The sequence below is a fragment of the Leptonotus elevatus genome, chromosome 8 (assembly GCF_054856555.1).
Source record: "Leptonotus elevatus isolate MCC_2025b chromosome 8, RoL_Lele_1.0, whole genome shotgun sequence".
NCBI lineage: Eukaryota > Metazoa > Chordata > Actinopteri > Syngnathiformes > Syngnathidae > Leptonotus > Leptonotus elevatus.
In genome coordinates this window covers 1,099,655-1,117,393 of record NC_141246.1, presented here as the reverse complement: position 1 = coordinate 1,117,393, position 17,739 = coordinate 1,099,655, and the positions used below count along the sequence as shown (strand labels likewise).

The 17,739-nt window shown below is 45.1% G+C and overlaps 1 pseudogene across 1 annotated transcript; it reads right to left on the bottom strand.

Moving 5' to 3' along the window:
• Window positions 1–866: 866 nt before the first annotated feature.
• LOC147169145 (uncharacterized) lies at window positions 867–15,870 on the bottom strand (annotated as a pseudogene). Its single transcript, XR_015095848.1, has 7 exons — window positions 15,571–15,870; window positions 13,061–13,945; window positions 12,193–12,600; window positions 10,358–10,498; window positions 7,601–7,741; window positions 6,149–6,419; window positions 867–4,964 (listed from the first exon to the last, which is right to left on the bottom strand). The product of XR_015095848.1 is annotated as an uncharacterized LOC147169145 (transcript).
• Between the last annotated feature and the right edge of the window lie 1,869 nt (window positions 15,871–17,739).

The following is a 17,739-nucleotide window of genomic DNA, read 5'->3' as shown; positions in this document are numbered from 1 at the left end:
CATCACGTTATAATGTGATATTGAACTCGTGCTAATCTGTTCATCTTGTTTTCTTTTCTAAGTTTATTTATGTTTGAGGAAAAAACGTTTACCTTGCCGAAAGTCGCTGTGACTGTCAGCAAGGCAAGAGAATTTTCTCTTTACCGGGGAAAAAATAAAGTATTTTTGTCTGAAAAAATAAACGTGTTACTGACCTTTTTTTTTTTTCTTGATGTGGCAGCACTTCAACTAAAGGTGGTCGAGTTACGTCGTCGAACGCGACCTACGTCGTTTCGACTCGACTCGTCCGTAGCACCTTCCTTTTTTATTCATCTCTCTTATTAATCACGCCATTTTGAAGTTATTCAAAGTTGCGTTATCTCCAGCATCGGAAGCCCAACGTCGTCTTGCTCACAAGATGTCGGACAGACAAGTTGAGACGTGTCCTGAAAAAGGACGCGTCTCAACTGTCAGTTGAGTGTACGAGAAAGTAGTCAAAGTATGACGAAAAACCTCGTTTTGTCTTAAGTAAAAAACACGAAGACGAGATGAACTTTTTTTTTAGCCGTCCATCTCGCAGGTCCGTCACATTTCCGTGTTTCAGCTTGATTTAGTTTCGCTCTGCCGTCCGTCAGCAGTGAACGTCCGCGCGGAAACACTAAATGTTGTTCCCTGCTCACCTTGGTCGCGCAAATATGTTTGTTTTTTTTAATTACTGTACAAAGTATTTTGATGTAAATATTTACTTTAACGGTGAAACCCGACTTAAGTCGAAATTCGCTTTACATCGCCAGCGTCGGAACGGAATCCCGTCGTAACTCGAGTACTTCCCGTACATTGTTTTTGTTCAAGTCACACACAAACACAAAATTAATGACGAGGGGAAATCAGTCATAGAAGACGTTTAATTGGAGAAAGAAATCCTTGAAATCACTCAATCAGTTTTCAAATTCAATTAAAGTCATCCACTACAACATCTACAAGTTGTCAGAAAAAGGTTAAAATCATGCCTCTTAGCCTTTGTTGTACAGAAAAGATCAGCTTGCTTTTTTCTTATTATTTTTTTATTTCGGGGGGGATTTTTTTTTTTTTTTTTTGAAAGGATGACAAGTTTATAAAACCGCCAATGCTCATCCAAAGGATTTCTTATAGAAAACATCCCAGAAGAAGAAGAAGAACAGAAAAGGCATCACACAGTACGTCACAAAGCGCCGACATGTTACAGTACTGTACACGGGTCCTTGAATGCACCACAACCACTTCTGCTGCTGAGGAAAAAAATCAAATCCAAAAAACAAAAATCAATTCAAAACACTGTTAAGTCGACTGAGCAGAGCGCCGCCTGCGTGTTGTTGGCAGCTGGCAAAATGAGGTAAATATGTCCAGAGAGAGAGAGAGAGAGAGAACACAAACAACAACAATAATAACAACAATAACAACCCCTCCCCCCCCATCACAAAAAAAAAAAAAAGCACCAGAGGTTTGGCGTTCAAAGTGGACATTTAGCTTATTACGTGACAACATCGTCTTCGCCACGAGGACATTTCATGTCAAATCTTTAGAGTGAGCTCACCACAAGATCTTTGTGTAGGAAAATCATTTGATTCAAGTCTGGCATGGGAGGGGGGGGGGGGGGGGGAGAGGCCAAATGGTTGGGGGGGGGGGGGGGGGGCGACAACATCTAGCTCGAAGAAACAGGATGTGCAAACTTAAGTGTGCATAGAGATCAAATTGCAATAAATATTAATGTGATAACTTGACATTATCACCATTTTTTGACTTGGTCAAAAACTCTTTGAGGGGCGATTGTACAATTTCATGATTCGGTTTTAGTTTGACTAAAAAAAAAATAAAATAAAAATCTAAAAAAAAAATTGTGCCTCAAGGAGAGCAATAAACATCGAAAAGCCCCGAAATACAACCAAACATTCATTATTTCTTTTTAATAATATATATATATAATCCTGATAGAAATCACTGATTTGTCAAAGTTTTCCCACCGACTTTCACTTCCTCTCAATGGCTTTTACGTTAAAAAGCTTTTTTCTTTTTTTTTCTTTTTTAACTTCTGCATCACAAAAGCAAACAAAGAGCAAAGTGAGCGCTTCAAAGTGAGCGCTTGTATCGCTGTTTTCTTTTTTTTTTCTTTTTTTTTTTTACACTGAAGTACTTTTCAAATGTAAACGGATCCGTCTTTTAAGCTTTAAACTGTTGTAGCTTCAATATGACACAAAAAGCCTGTCTTTGGACCGCCGAGGTAATTGTAGCTTGTGTGTGTGCGTGTGTAATATAAGTTTGAAATGTTTCCCAAACATTTCCTATTTGGAGTCCATCCTATTTTGAGGTATTTGATCGTGGGGGGGGGGGGGGGGGGGGAGCCAAGTCGACGCCCGTGGGAACTGTGACCAAAGGGTCTTGATGGAGGAAGGTGATGGTTTCCGTCCTCCTACTTCCTGATTTCATTCACAATCAACTCATTTAAGTCCCAGAGAGCATTTGGGGTCCTGAAACGTCCACAAAATGGACCATTTTGCAACTTTCACGTTTAACGGCAATCAAGCAAAATTCGCCATGGTTTGTTTACCTCTCGGCCCGCTTAACAAAAAAAACATGACGTGTGGAACCTGGAACCTTCAAACCAGAAACAAAAGTGTCTTTTTTGAGGTCTAACGGTTGGCAAGTCTATCAAATTTCATGCGGTTTGAGAAACTGGTTTCAGGGTCAGAAAAAAGAAAAGAAAAAAAAAAGCCATGCTCTGATTTGGTAGAAATCGAGACAAAATCATAAGTTGAAGGAGCCTCGGAAATGTGAGCTTTAATGGCCACGTCCAACCAAAATGGCAGACTTCCCGTTTCTTTTCAGGTTTGGCTTCTGCCGTCACCACGCAATATTTTTAGTATGGATTATTCAAATCGACTATTCTTTCCCTGATTACCGTTTATTAACCAGTGATTGCTGGTGATTTTGTACTTCATATTCATATCGTGATTTAAAAAAAGGTGGCTTGATGTTGTAAAACAGGGGTGGGCGCACTCGGTCCTCGAGGGCCGGAGTCCTGCAGGTTTTGGTCGTCCCCCTCCTCCAACACAGCTGATATATGATCAGCTCATCAGCGAGCGGGGAAACCTCCGAAACCTGCGGGACGCCGGCCCTTGGGCCGAGTTTGCCCACCACTCTCGTAGAATATTCCCGATTCGGTCATTGTCTTCCAAAGTAAAAACAGATGTTTGCAAATGTCTTCTTTTGATGAAACCGATGATAATCAGCCAACCTTTGATGAAAAGACGAGAGAAATCGTCAATTGTTCCGGGTCATTCCAGCGGGTAAAGGGGTGGCGGGGGCCGGCGTCGCGTTTCGAGAGCAAATGAAGTGATTGTGAATGAAGCCTTTCCAACCAACTGCAATAATCTCCTCAGAGCTTTCTCAAGAACACCCCCGCCCCGTAAACATCCCCGCCCCACCCGCACCCGTAACGCCCGCCCCTCACCGAAGACGCCCCAAAAGGACGGCGTTCCCGCACAGGCTTTTTTGCGCAAGTGTTCAAGTGTAGCTTAATACTGTGAGGTTGTTGGCCGCGCGGGCTCAAGGAGAGTGAAGATGAGGAAATACGCTTGTGACCGGTTGTGCGTTGGGTTCCAAAAGAGCCTCTGCGGGAGCCCCGACGGAAGCTGCCGGACTGTTGGGCAGAGGCGGGAGCGCCGCCAAGTCACAGATGTGCGAGTCATGCTGGGAAGTCTCGTTTGCTGCCAGTCGAGTCGAGTCGAGTCGAGTCGAGTCGAGTCGAGTCGAGTCGAGTCGAGTCGAGTCGACGCGTCGCGTCGAGTCGCGTCGCGTCGCGTCGAGTCGCGTCGCGTCGAGTCGAGTCGAGTCGAGTCGAGTCGAGTCGAGTCGCGTCGTACAATCGTAGCCACTTTGCACTCAAATTGTACTTTGACGAGGCGGCAGTCGTGACGTTTGTTGTGTAAAAGGTCCAGAATGCGTCTCCATATTGTCTATAACTTTACGAACTGCTCAACTAACTACATATTCAACATACAACTTAGTGAGCCAAGTTGACATGAAACGAGCTGATATACGCAAGTAAGTCTTTGAGGGTTTTCGAGTCAAGTCAGTGGCTCTTAATTAAACGTGTTGGTTGGAGGTCCTACTAAAAAAGTGCCGCGAGTAGCGCGCTAGTTAGCATTAGCGAGTCCGACTGGAGCAGATCATGAGGATTCTTTGCACATCTATAATTCGAGGCAGAAATCATTGTCAATCAAATCGATTCCGAATCGAATCGCAGGCCCAGGCCCAATCATCGGAATCGAATCGTGAGACAGTCAAAGATTCCCACCCCCTAGGATTATTATTATTATTTTTTTTTAAAGGTATTATTGGTACCTGAAAAATAATAAAGCTATCAAATTGATTGTGGACAAAATATGAACTTTTCACTGCTGCAAATGAGGCAAGTGTCCCTTTCGACTCAAGTCCAATTCGAGTCAAGTCACGTGACTGGCGACCCCCACCTCTGCCGTCAGCCGGCTCGGGGGGGGGAGGGGCCGAGCGAACCCGGCACGCGCGTCCCCGCCGGCGGCTCTAATTGGACGCGGCGCCGTGGCCCGGCATGTTGGCCATGCCGCCGCCCACCATGCCGGCCGCCCCGGCCATACCTGAGGGCCCCCCCCCCATGGAGGGGGGGCTGTGCTTGGCGGGCGAGGTCATGTCGGCGCCGCGCCCCGGCGGGGCCTGGGGGGCGTGTTGCAGGGCGTGGCGCTCCAGCAGGGTGCGGTGGGTGAAGGCCCGGTGGCACACGTTGCACTGGAAGGTGCGCTCGGCGCGGTGCGTGCGCATGTGCACGTTGAGCGAGCTCTTCTGCGTGAAGCGCTTGCCGCACATGGAGCACTGGAAGGCGCGCACGCCCGTGTGCACCACCATGTGCTTGAGGAGGTAGTCGCGCAGGGAGAAGGAGCGCCAGCAGATGGAGCACTGGTGAGGTTTCTGACCTGCAGGCAGGAATGCGCACGGAGCACAGTTAATTCCCGAGCCTGGGAACGCTCGGCTCTCGCATGACTTCAGGCAGGAACGTCGTGTGGCTTCTCAAACTTTTCTTTTCTTTTTTTTAGCCTTACCAACAAGGTTATTTTAGTTAAAAAAACAAAACAAAATTTTAAAAAACTATTTTGTTAACGAAATGAAATGAAAATGCTTTTTTTTTTTTTTTTTTTTACGAAAACTGAAACGACATTTTATGTTTACAAAACTAACTATAATTATAGCGAAAATGTCCTTTTGTTTTAGTCTTTGGTAATTCATTTAACGCACGAGCCTTTGGGGATGATTTTTAATGTGATTTGAAGTCTATTTACTTCAATGTTAACCAAAATAAAGACGTGTGTCACACTGAAGTGATCTTTTCATTTTATTATGGTGTTTATTAAATATTGTGCACAAGTAATACACATAAAACATTTTTTTAAACTAAAACAAAATACTGAAACTAACTCAAATTAAACTAAATCTAAGCTTTTTTTTTAAACTAAAACTAATAAAAACTAAAAGAACCACCCTGAATAAAAAAACAACAACCTCAAAATAAATAAATAAATTACAAAACTATAATAATTCAGCTCACCAAGTACCGCTAAAGTTGTAATATCACAAAAGTCTTATATAGCAATAAAAAAACCCAACATAGTTAACTCACGATTAAGCGTAAATTAATCGCACATTATATTTGTTCAAAATGTACAATAAAATATATTTTCCAAGTTTTTCCATACTCTTGTTAATTCAAATAAAAGTGGACAAATATGGTTGCATCCAGTTCACTGATACCGCCATTTTATAGTAACTAATTCACCAAGCAACAGTTCCGGTTAAAAGGGAGTGTGAAACATTGTGAGTCAGAGTTTTGTGTTGAGGTCATTTTCTGCCACTAGGTGGCAATAGTGTTTCATGTTGGACATTTAAGGGCCGAATTTGAGCAAATTCCATTGATCGACTTCCTGCTTTGGAACGACTCGAGCACGCTTTGCGCATCGCTGCTCGAGAGCTCGGACCACAATTTGTCACACGCGCAGACACGCTAAGCAAGGGACGACCAGTGCGTTATCATTACGCTAGTTTGATTCTGGATTTTTTTGGGGGGGGGGGGGGGGGGCTGAAAAGATGAACGCTGCGCACTTACCGGAGTGGATGAACATGTGCTTGCTGTAGTTCTTCTGGAACGTAACGATTTGCCACAGTGCGTGCAGTCAAAGGAGGTCTCGGATCCTTGGGAGGAAGGCGAGGGGCCCGAAGAGCAAGCGGCCGCGTTGGGGGCGGCGGCGGGCGGCACCGGTGTCATGGGGGGCGGGGGGCCCCGCCTGTTGGCCGGCTTCCGCCCCCGCCATGGTGTCCATCCGCCCCATGTAGAACGGCGGCGGCTGCGATTGGCTCACCGGGTACTGGAAAAGGAGCTGCGTGCCGAGCACCTCGTCACATTTGGTTGCTTTTGAAATCCACTATTTGCAGTATTTAAAAACTATTAGGGCTGTGACCAGCAATACTCTCAATAATCAATCAATGATTTTTTTTTCAATAAATCAATGACTTTTACTTCCATCTCTTCATTTCAAATTGATTATGATTTACTTACTGAATTGGTCTGTAGTATCCAAAATGCTGATTATTGTTTTGATTCTAAGAATATTTATTTAACCGGAATAAGGACGTTTGAAAGTGTCAGACGGAAGTGACGTCATCTAGCAGCAGCCAATAGGAACGCACCTTCAGATGACGTCGCTCCGAGGCGACGACGAAATGCAACGCTCGGTAAGAAATGAGTAACTTTTTGTTTTTTCACTTTACCGTGGTGTTTATCAAATATTGCGCACAAGCAGAGGTGGCAAATCCAGGTCCAGGAAGTCAAAACCCTGCCACAGTTTGGCTTTAACCCGGGAATGCGAGCTAGCTAGCTAGCTAGCATCATTGGCTAAAGCCAAAATGTCACACAAGTAATGCACATTAAAAACAAAACAAAAAAACTAATATTAAAACTAAAACTAATAAAAAACTAACATAACCACCCTGAAAACTAATCAAAATTAACTCAATTTACAAAAACAAAAACTCAAAAAGAAATAAAAACTAACTCAAATGAAAATTTCGAAACTATAATAACCGTGGAGGTCACTGAGCTTTGTTAAAAAAAAAAAAAAAACTCCAATTTAAAACTGAAGCCAAAATGTCGCACAAGTAATGCACATTAAAAACAAACAAAAAAAACTAATATTAAAACTAAAACTTAGCATTTTCTAAATAACTAAAACTAATAAAAAACTAACAGAACCACCCTGAAAACTAATCAAAATTAACTCAATTTACAAAAACAAAAACTCAAAAAGAAATAAAAACAAACTCAAATGAAAATTTCGAAACTATAATAACCGTGGAGGTCACTGAACTTTGTTAAAAAAAACAACAACCCTCCAATTTAAAACTGCAATATTTGTCAAATCTTAAACATATGCTTAAAAAAAAACAAAGTTAAGAGTTGGAGTTGTTTGTTTTTTGACGGCAATTTTTGTGAAAATTAATAATGGCTCCAAATGATCGGCCAGCTTGACTATTAATAATCAGTATCAAAATGCGCGCGCACCTGGTTGTTGAGGGACTGTGAGGTTGGGGGCGGAGTCAAAGGCTTGCTGACCCGTCCTCTGGGATTAAACGCCAAGGCTTGAGGAGGCTCGCTCTGCGGCCAGAAACTTTCGGTGAAGACGCCCTGCTCGTCGTAGAAGTCCTGGAAGACAACACGCATGCGGTCGCAATCAAACGCGCGGCCTTTTCAAGACTTTTCTTTTTTTTTTTTTAACCCATGCTGGATGGGAAGCGAGCGCGAGAAAACTTTGGACGCTCACCTCCATGAGTGCAGCCCTCGTCTGAGCCGCGGAGTTACGCTCTTAATTCTTTAGCTTTCCCGTGCGCATCAGCCTGGAATGTTGTTGTTGTGTGTGTGTGTGTTTTTTTTTTTTTAAACGGTTATTATAAATGCATAAAACGTCGGAAAGAACGCTGCCATCGGACTGGTCGGGCCGCATCGCCGGGTGTCTTGTTTTAGGAGCCGAGGCCGCTTTTTTAGTGCCGACAGCAATTAACCTGTCGGCTGCGGCAGATCCCTTGCGGTCCGACGAGTCCCCTCGGCTTTCGACAGTCACGCACGCACGGCACCTTCAAAACGAGCACAATAAATCATGCAAGCGCCGCGCTCGTTTGAAAGGAGACGCACACTGTCAACTCGGAGGGGAGTTTTGGGCCAGGCTGAATTCTAGACGGCTGAGGAATGGAAGTCAAGTGGCCTTTTTTTTTTTTTTTTTTTTTAAGAACAAAAAGGTGATGTGCGGCGTTGTGGGCTCCTGATTAGGTTGGTTTGTCAGCAACGGCAATAATGTTCGGCAGTTTGTTTAAGGTTGAAACAACACATCCCAAGAAACATCAACCATTTTTGCTGCTAAGATTTTAAATAAAACCTTTTTTTTTTTTTTTTAACAAGTTTCATCGTGAATAGGTCAGTTTGACGCGCACTTTATGCCACAAAAACATTCTGATAATTAAGACTTTTTAACGCAAATATGTCGAAATATATCATTTTAATTGCCTGCTGATAAGAAGACTCAAAAACTAGGGATGCACGATAATATCAGTGGCTGACAATTATCAGCAATTTGACGTCAAACCGATAAACCAGATCATGAAGAAATCCGCCGATAATAATAGACATGCCGCGTTGGTCCATCTATTGTGGTTGCGCCCAACTCCTCCACCCCTCCCCTCTCCTATGGTCGTGTCGCATTTTTGTGACGTCATAATGCGCGCAACGGACCTCGTGTTCACAGAAGACGCATCATGGCGACGTGGCAGTGACGTTTTATAGCAAAAAAATAAATAAAAATTTGTTGGGTCAGTTTTACCCGGGATATTTTGAATATCCGAAGAGCATCCAGAAAAACGTTGGTTTTGAACTCAAAAGTGGATTCACGCCGCTCGTCTCACCACCGCGGCGAGCAGCGCTTTCGGCCTCGGTGCTCGCCGCCACCTCAACTCAGAAACCTAAAAGTCTTTCACACAATTTAAATCACAACTCAAAACAAACTCGTTTAAAACTGCCTACCCGACTTAATGCCCCCAGCCCGACCCCCCATCCCTTCCCTTTTTATTTTATTTTAAAAAGGTGCTTTTAATTAAATACCTATTTTTTTTTCTTGTACGGTGTCTTTGTGTGTCGAGAAAGGCGCCTATAAATATAATGCATTATTGTTGTTATTATTATCACCCCCCAAATTTTTTTTGTCAGGGTCTCCCGCCAGTGCTTAAAAGGCCTGGAAAGCGTCAAAGGTACCCCCCCCCCCCCCCCCCGTTGAGGCATATGATTTGTTGTATGTTGTTGACTAATCTGATCTTAGTCTTGACTTAGCACATAGAAAGCTTGTGAGATGTAAGATCAGGGCGTGTTTGACTGGAGGGCGAGGGCGGGGGCGGGGGCGGGGGCAGGGGCGGGGGCGGGGGCGGGGGCCTCCCGGTCACACAGGTTCTTCCTTCAACGTGTTGCGTTCCTGCTGTTTGCCTCGCGGCGGCTTCGTCAGATCACAAAAGGAGGGCGGGGGGAGACTTTCCCCATTTTCATTTTTTGGAAACCGACCACTAATGACGCCGTTTCTACTTCTTCTCGCGTGACCAGCCCCCCCCCCCCCCCCCCCCCCCCTCTACATTCACACAGCATGTAATGAGTCCTCAAACTGCCGTTGATCCCAAAAGACGAAAGCGCCTCCTTTTTGGAGCAAAGCAACTCTGGAGGGGAAACGCCATCGTCCAAACTGGCTTGAATCCTCCGCAAGAATTGTTTTGCGATGTTCATCACTTTCTCGTCAATTCTTGTTTCGTGCGGTGGAAACTCAGAAGGTCGCTTGCACACTAACTTCCCCATCAGCAGTTACGAGCATTGAGCTATCGTTTTTGGGGGGTCCGTTTTGTTTGTATTAGTAGCTTGCTATTTTTTTTTTTTTTTAAATATTAATCAGTCATCGATATCGGGTGGAAGAGCAGGAAGTTATCTGTGGAACAAAAGCAGTTATGGTGCATCCCTTTCATTTTTCAATAAAAGCATAGGGAAATTGTTATCATTATCTTGAATGAATCCATTAGTTCCGTTTTCATTCCACACCGCGTGAGCAGCCCGCTGGTCCCGATAAAGAAGCCAACCGACATAAAAGTGATTTTCTGCTACGGAGTGAGTCATTGTCTCTTCCAGCTCTTCCATAACGCGCCGTGTCGTTTGCACAAGCCGCGTCTTCTCCTCGCGCCGTCTGTTTGGCGCGAGCGCGCCGCACACTCAAAAACGCTTCCCTTTTTTTACCCTCACCTGCCCGAAGCCCGCCATGGCTCCCTGGGGTCCGCCCTGCTCGCCGTCCCGCCGGCCGTCCTCCAGGGCGAAGGCCGTCCCGTCGCCGTCCTGCGCGCCCTCGTCTTTCACCACCACGCCCTCACCTCCGCCCCCCAGCACCTGGGACGCCAACACGCGCGTGACATATGACACAATCAGTCTATTAATGGCCGACGGCGAGCGCGCAGACGTCCGTCGCTTTCAGAGAGGGGCGCGCTGTGCGCCAACATGTCAGTCATGTGCGCCAATGCGGTGCGAGAGGCAAAGAAAAGCAAAGCGATGCAGCTCTGCATGCCTGAAAGCTGTAACCATGGCAACCCTTCCCCCAGAAACCCCCCGACCATCCCGACACCCACACCAGAGGTAGCAACAGTACTCGCGCTGTGTACAGATAGTTGTGTTTTTTTTTTAAAAATATTATATATATATTTTTTCCCTCTTTTTTTTCCTTCTTTTTTTTTATTAAAAAAAATAATAATAATAATAATTAAAAAAAAACAACAACAACAAAAAAACAAAAAAACAAAAACAAACAAAAAAAAAAATATTATATATATAAACACACAGTACTGCTCAAAAGTTTGTGAACCCTGCGGGATATGATCAGATCTTTTGCATAAAATATGAAAATAACCTTATTAAATGTTTAGCCATCCCCAAATCTACAATGCTGACAAATAATAGACTTGAACAAACAAAAAAATGATAATATTGTCATTCATTATTGAGCAAAAGTTGTTGTTTTAAGAAAAACTCAGATTTCATGACAAAGACCTCTATTTGCCAATATATTATTTTTCATAAAAATTGCATGAAGTTAATGGCAACAACGCAGGAGGGCGGCCGATAATGATATCGGTTACCGCCGTAAGTACCTTGAAATAAGAATAAGGTATCGGTGGTCACCCATCAGAGTCTATACCGTTATTTTGGCCATCGATACCGATTCCGATAACCAGCTTTGCAGTATCGACCGATGCCGATACCTACGTGTTTTTTTTTCTCGACATGAAAAAGCTGTCCTGCCATTGGTTCAGAGCATTCAAGGGCCAATAGGATATCTTGGCTCACATCAGTGAATGTCGTGCATGAGCAAGACACAAGATGCTGCATCCAAAGCCTTATATTAGTGTCAGAATTAATGGTATCGGCATGTTACTTGTTAGTACTTACCGATACCACAGTTTTAATGCAGTATCGGGATCTCTGCCGATGCCAGTATTGGAACAACACTATATTTTACACAATGGACCATGTATAAAATAAGAATGTTTCTGCCTTAAAATTGTGTTCCTAAATCCTAAAGGGTTATATTAGAAATGTTTTGGGGGAAAAATATTTAATGGGAAAAAGTATTTTACAAAATAAATGAAGTATTTTTTTTTCTGATCCGAAAACGATCCAATCTGTGGATCAAATCCGTGATTTGATTCGAACCGTGACTTTTGTGATCCGTTGCACCACGACTATTTTTGTCTTTTTTTTTTTTTTTTTAACATAAAGTCATGATCGACAGAGGTTGAAAAAGGAACAAATCTATTTTAACATCGCACAGTGTAGAAAGTACAAAAATGCGATAAAAAAATGCCTGCAATGTTTTTGAAAAGTGTATTTCTATTTAGTGGATTTTCACATATTGAACTCAAAAGTCAAACTTTTTAATTATTTATTTATTATGTAGTCTAGTTTGGTGTTTATGTGCCTTTTTAAATTGAGCCGAAAGCTGCTAAAACAAAATGTCGTTATGCTTGCATAATGGCTAAGAAGTCTCCCTTTCGGGTACTCGGCACCCGCGACCCGCGACCCGCGCTCACCTGCAGTCTCAGCGGCTGCCTCTGCTTGCGGCTGTGGCCGGCGGGCCCCCTGTCTCGGTCTCCGTCCCTGCCGCGCTCCCTGCCATCCAAGTCCTCCTCTTCGCTGAAGTGCTCCATGCCCACCAGGTCGGCGGCCAGGTCGGCGGCGTTGCCGCGGACGCCGTCCCGGCCGACGCCGTCCACGCCGGAGCCGCAGCTCGCCGACAGGCTGCCGGCTTGGGCGGCGGCCCCGTTGTCCGCCGTCTGCGCCAGCAGGTCGCGCAGCTTGTAGCGAACGTCCTGCGTGCAGCTGGGGCTCTGCTTCATGAGGCCGCCGCCCAGGCCCTCGCCGCCGCCGCACAGGGATGCCGCGCCCATGTCCCCCAGCGCCATCAGGCTGTTGGCCTGCTCCATGGGGCCGCAGGGTTCCTACGCGTTAGGAAAATATATTCACACAAAACAATCCAATCTTTTTCCTAAACCCTGGTTAAAAAAATAAATAAATGTTGCAGCCACACCATCAAAAATAAATAATTTGGCGCCGCCGTTCTAAAAACTAAAACTATTAAAAAAACTAAAAAAACAAACACTGCTATATAATATGGGTTGATTTCCCCAAAAAATAATAATAATAATAATAAAAAGTGAATTTTTGTTTTTATACATTGTTTTTTTTATTTTTTTATTAATCAGCCAATTAATCAGTTGTTGAAATTTTACTCTACTAAATATCAGAATCTGCATTAAACTGAAAAAAGTGGCCCGGCCCCAATTAGTGATAATAATAATAACAACAACAACAGACCATGCAACGGTTTATATTTTTCATATTTTTTCCAGACCAAGAAATAATAAGGAAAAAAAAGTACATTTCATACTTTTCCCATACTTTCCATACTTGCGTAGGAACCCTGGGCCCGGGCCCGCTCTCGCCGCCCATGTTACTGGCGCCGCACTCCACCATGAAGTTGGGGAAGTTGGGGTACCCTCCGTTGCCGCCGCCTGAACAGCTGCCGCCGCTCTCCCTCCCTTTCCCGCCGCCGCCGCGCTCCTCTTGCTTGGGGAGGACACCGCCCAGCATCCCCCCACCGGCCGCTGCCGCCGCCGCCGCCGCAGCAGCCGCCGCCGCCGCCGCGCTCGCCGCCTTCCTCTGCGAGATAATCTGCGTGCACTCGTCGATGACCGTCTTGATCTGCAGGATGCTGGCGGCGGTGAGGATGCAGAGCGCCTGCGACTGGAGCACCACCAGCGAGCCGCTGTACATGAAGTCCACCAGCTGCTTGACCGTTTCGGCGGGCACCAGGGGCGGGACGGAGATCTCCGAGTGGCCCAGGAGCAGCTTGTCCTGGAAGAAGGGGCTGCCGGCCGCCAGGACGCAGGCGTGGGCCCGCAACGAGGCGTCGTGGATGCGCACCGTCACGTCGCAGAAGAGGCCCTCGCGCCGCTGGGTGCGAAGGGCCTCCAGCACCGACTGGCTGGAGTTGTGCAGGTGGATGTAGTGGACCGTCTCGGTGCCGGGCGCCATGGCGGGCGGCGGCGAGTTGCTGGGGACCTGGTGGGGGTGGGGGAGGGGGAGGGGAGGGAGGTGCCTGGGATTCTGCGTCAGCTTGAGGGACGAGGAGGACGGGGAGGGAAACGGGTACAGCGCATGGGCCACGGTGGGGCCGGGTCCCACCTCAAGGAGTCATGGGGGCGGATGCCGCCGTGTGAAGCCAGCTGCTGCTGTCGCTGCCCTCCGGAGCAGGGTGGTCTGGACCGCCGCTTTTCACCGTTCCTGTTGGGGGACAAGACAAAAATCAGCTTTCCCCTTTTCTAAGCATGATACTCGGGAGGGGAAACGTAATCCCCCGCAGCAGGTCGTGCGAACATGACAACAAGATGGCAACGGCGTATTTCGCGGCAAGCACCAGCTTGACAAATAGTGAACAATTCCTTGAAAAAGAGGCTATGAGGCATTTCTGGATTATTCAACATAACTGAATATAAGATGCACCAAATAAAAAAACTAATGCATAAAAAATTGCTCATATACAGTACTAAGGATAAACCAATGATCTGTCTCGCCAATTATCGGTTGGGCTGGGGTTTAAAAAACGAATCAATCAACATCGAATTGATTTTACTTTTCAGAGCCCGATAGATTCTCACAATGCGAAAGGCCAAAGACGGGCTCATTAGGCTATAAACCAGGCTTCCCCAATCCTGGTCCTCGAGGGCCGGGGTCATGCAGGTTTTGGATGTTATACTCAGCTCATCAAAGCCCAGTTTTACATTTTTAAGAAACTATATTTTAACACACAGGCACTTAATGGGCTCTATCAACAAAGCTGTGGTAAAAAAAAATGAAGTTATCATTGTTTATTATTTTTCCTATTTAAGTTTAATAAATCTCTTCAGATGTTGTTTGCATTGGATTGTTTTGCTATTATGGACTAAAAATGTAAATCAATAACTTTTTGAACATTTGACTTTAATAACGGCAAAGCTGACTATAAAAGAAAAAAATACACTTGACTTGACCATTAATAAACATGTGTTGAAAAGCGGTTAATTGTATAAATATGTATATGATGGGTGGGGTCAGTCACACATCTCGCGAGACCTAAAAACACCGTTGCCCAGCTTCTTGCAACTAACGTCTTTAAAAGGTTAGGCTTCAAGCGTATTATCAAATGTACATTTGTTTTTGCTTTGGAAACAAACAAACGTTCACATGTAAACCACTACTAACTCGCTAACTAGTACCATAATCTCAAATGACAGCGAGATAAGTGGGCAGCTAATGCTAACGAGAACTCAAGTTCGCGGACACCTGTGATCGTTTAGCAACGACAGCTTCGTTCGTTTTAATGGTCAACTAGGCAACCCTTTGTGGGCAAAACATGAACAAGAATGGCTTGCGTGGTTGAGCCGAGTAACAAGAAGAAGAAACGGCACACGAATTAGACACGTCGGAGCCACATGTATGGAAACTCGCTCTGTACAGTCTGTCCCACTTGAAGGTGGCAGGCTGGCAGCAGTTTGACCGGAGTGACGTCATCGAGCAGTTTCGTCAAAACCCTGGTGACGTAGCCGAGGCTAGCTCAGCGCTAGCTGTTGACGTTAGCCGCATGAAAATCCGCGCGAAAATTCTCATTTCCAGTCGACTCAACAAACACGTCTCCATAAACGTCCGCGGATTGTCTGATAAAAGTTCACAATTAAAGCGGCTACCCGAGCTCGGTCGACACCCCCCATCCCACGTTCCTTAACCTAGCTACATGCTAAGTGTCAAGTTAGCACGTCGAGCTAACGAGCTACTCTTCCACAGCATATTTTTTTCTGCAAGGTTTAGCAACGTCACCACCGGGTACACACGCGGTAAGCATGCACGCACGATGTTAAATGCCGTTTGCATACCCGAGACGTGCGCTGACACTTCTCAACTCTTGTTTCTTTATCGTCTTGTTGTTGCTTCAGCGGGGTGGATGCAGCAAGAAAGCCCGCAGTTGAGCTGCCTGGCTGATGGTGGTGGTGGCGGCGAGGAGGGCTGGAAACAAACACATGCACGCCCACACACACAGCACGGCTGGGACGTGATGTTTAAACCACAGCAAGAAAAAAAAAAATGGTGGCGGCGGGGGAGCAAGAGCAGACAGAGAGGCAGAGAGAGCGCTCAAAGAAACACACGCATGCTCACAAGACGTCTGGAAGTCGGACTGTCAATGCCTTCGACGGTGTCAGTCGCGTTCAGGAACACCTGCAAGCGCCCACGCATTTTTCGCGCAGCAATGTAAAGACAAAGACTATTATTGTTTCCGTATATTCAAGATGAAATGAGTCAAACAGCTTTGGCTGGCTTACTGCTGGATTTGAACTATTAAAGACAACAATAAGCAGAGAATACCCGATTATGGGTTTTTTACTCTCTCTTTCTTTCTTTTTTTGTGTGCCTCGAACAGGTGGTTTGAAAGTTCCTGAACGCATCACCCAGGAATGACACACAAGCATATCGTGTGTGGAATTTATTTACATCATATTTCGTGTTCTTTCTTTACACTTCCATTCTAGCATATTTGCATCATGACATGAATATCAACTCTAATGTAACAATTGACATGATTGTACCATATGTAGTAAATGTTATAATCTATCATATTTACTAGAGATGTCCCAATCATATTTGATCTCAATCCAAGTCATTTGTTTTGAAGCGTCTCCCGACTGACAATTCCGAGCTTACGGCACAAGTCGCCATGGCGGTCTTACTCGGTGAAAGGAAGCTCTCCGCTTATTGAAAAACATTGGATTAACTTTATAGTCGCCTTATTTCCATCATAAAAAGTAGCTCGCAGGACTGTTCTAAAAATAACTCACCGCCAGTGATGGGACGTTATGATTTCCTAGGGAATTTTCAAAATGTAAACCCTGGCCAAGATTGATCCAAATAAAGTGCATATTGATATTTGTCTGTTTCCTAATTATTATGAGAAATAATGAACATATTAGAGTGTAAACAAATCATTAGTTATTAACAAAACCATATAACATTATTGAAGCAAATGTTACTTCAGAAGTGTGTCTCAAACCGGTAGTTGATTGGCCCAGCAGTTTATGGGACACGGTGTGCGGTAGCTCACTTGATATACGGGGTATATGGCAAGCAGGAGGCGGGACTTCCGACTTTTGGGTTTCACACATCAGCGCTGTTTCCGGTTGCTGTTTGTGACGTGTGGGCCGCGCCCCAGCGCTTGCGCTTGCGCCCTCGTGCCCCTCGGTTGCTCTTTCCCGTCGCCGGGTGCGACTGTGTAGTGTGTCTGTCTCAGTTGTCCGAAACATTTCAGAGAGCTGAGACGCCCTGCGCGCGGTTGGGTGGAGCGGGTTTGGGGGGTGCGAGTATTGTAACGCGGCCAGCAGTGGACGGAAACGGCGCTGATGTGTGAAACCCGGAAGTCCGTGGCATCTACCCACTGATCTGAATATGACTGGATAGCCGATAGGCCAAAGCTTTTGAAGTCACGAGACAGCCATATTGCTCCTCCCAAGAAACATTTCTCGGCACACATCCTATACATTTGAAAATGGAGACCGTTTGAGACAGTAATTAGTAGAAACAGCATGATTTATGACGTTTTAAATTTGTTAAATATAAACAAGAGGACTTCAGACATTTTACAACTTGCCTGAAATACATTTATAAATGATATGCCTAATGATGTTTACAGGAGGAAACTTGTATATTTTTTAATTAAAGAATTATAAATGTAATTCAACAAAAGATGCCTCTGCCAAATCTAATATTGGGGTGTAAGGAATTGAGCGATAAAAGAAAAAGGGGGTCTTTAAAAGCAGCACATAACGTCCTCATTTAAAAAAAAAAAAATTACTTGTTAAAAATAGTGACCAAATCGCCACAAACCCACTTCCGCCCCTATACGAACTGCCTACGAGTACGAGCTGTATACATCTAATCTATACGTATACCGTATAGTTTACACACTCGTCTGCTCGCGAGATGGGAGGAGCAAGATGGCCGCCCTGTGACTTCAACGTCTTGCACGGGCGTGTATGGACTGTATTCAGATCAGC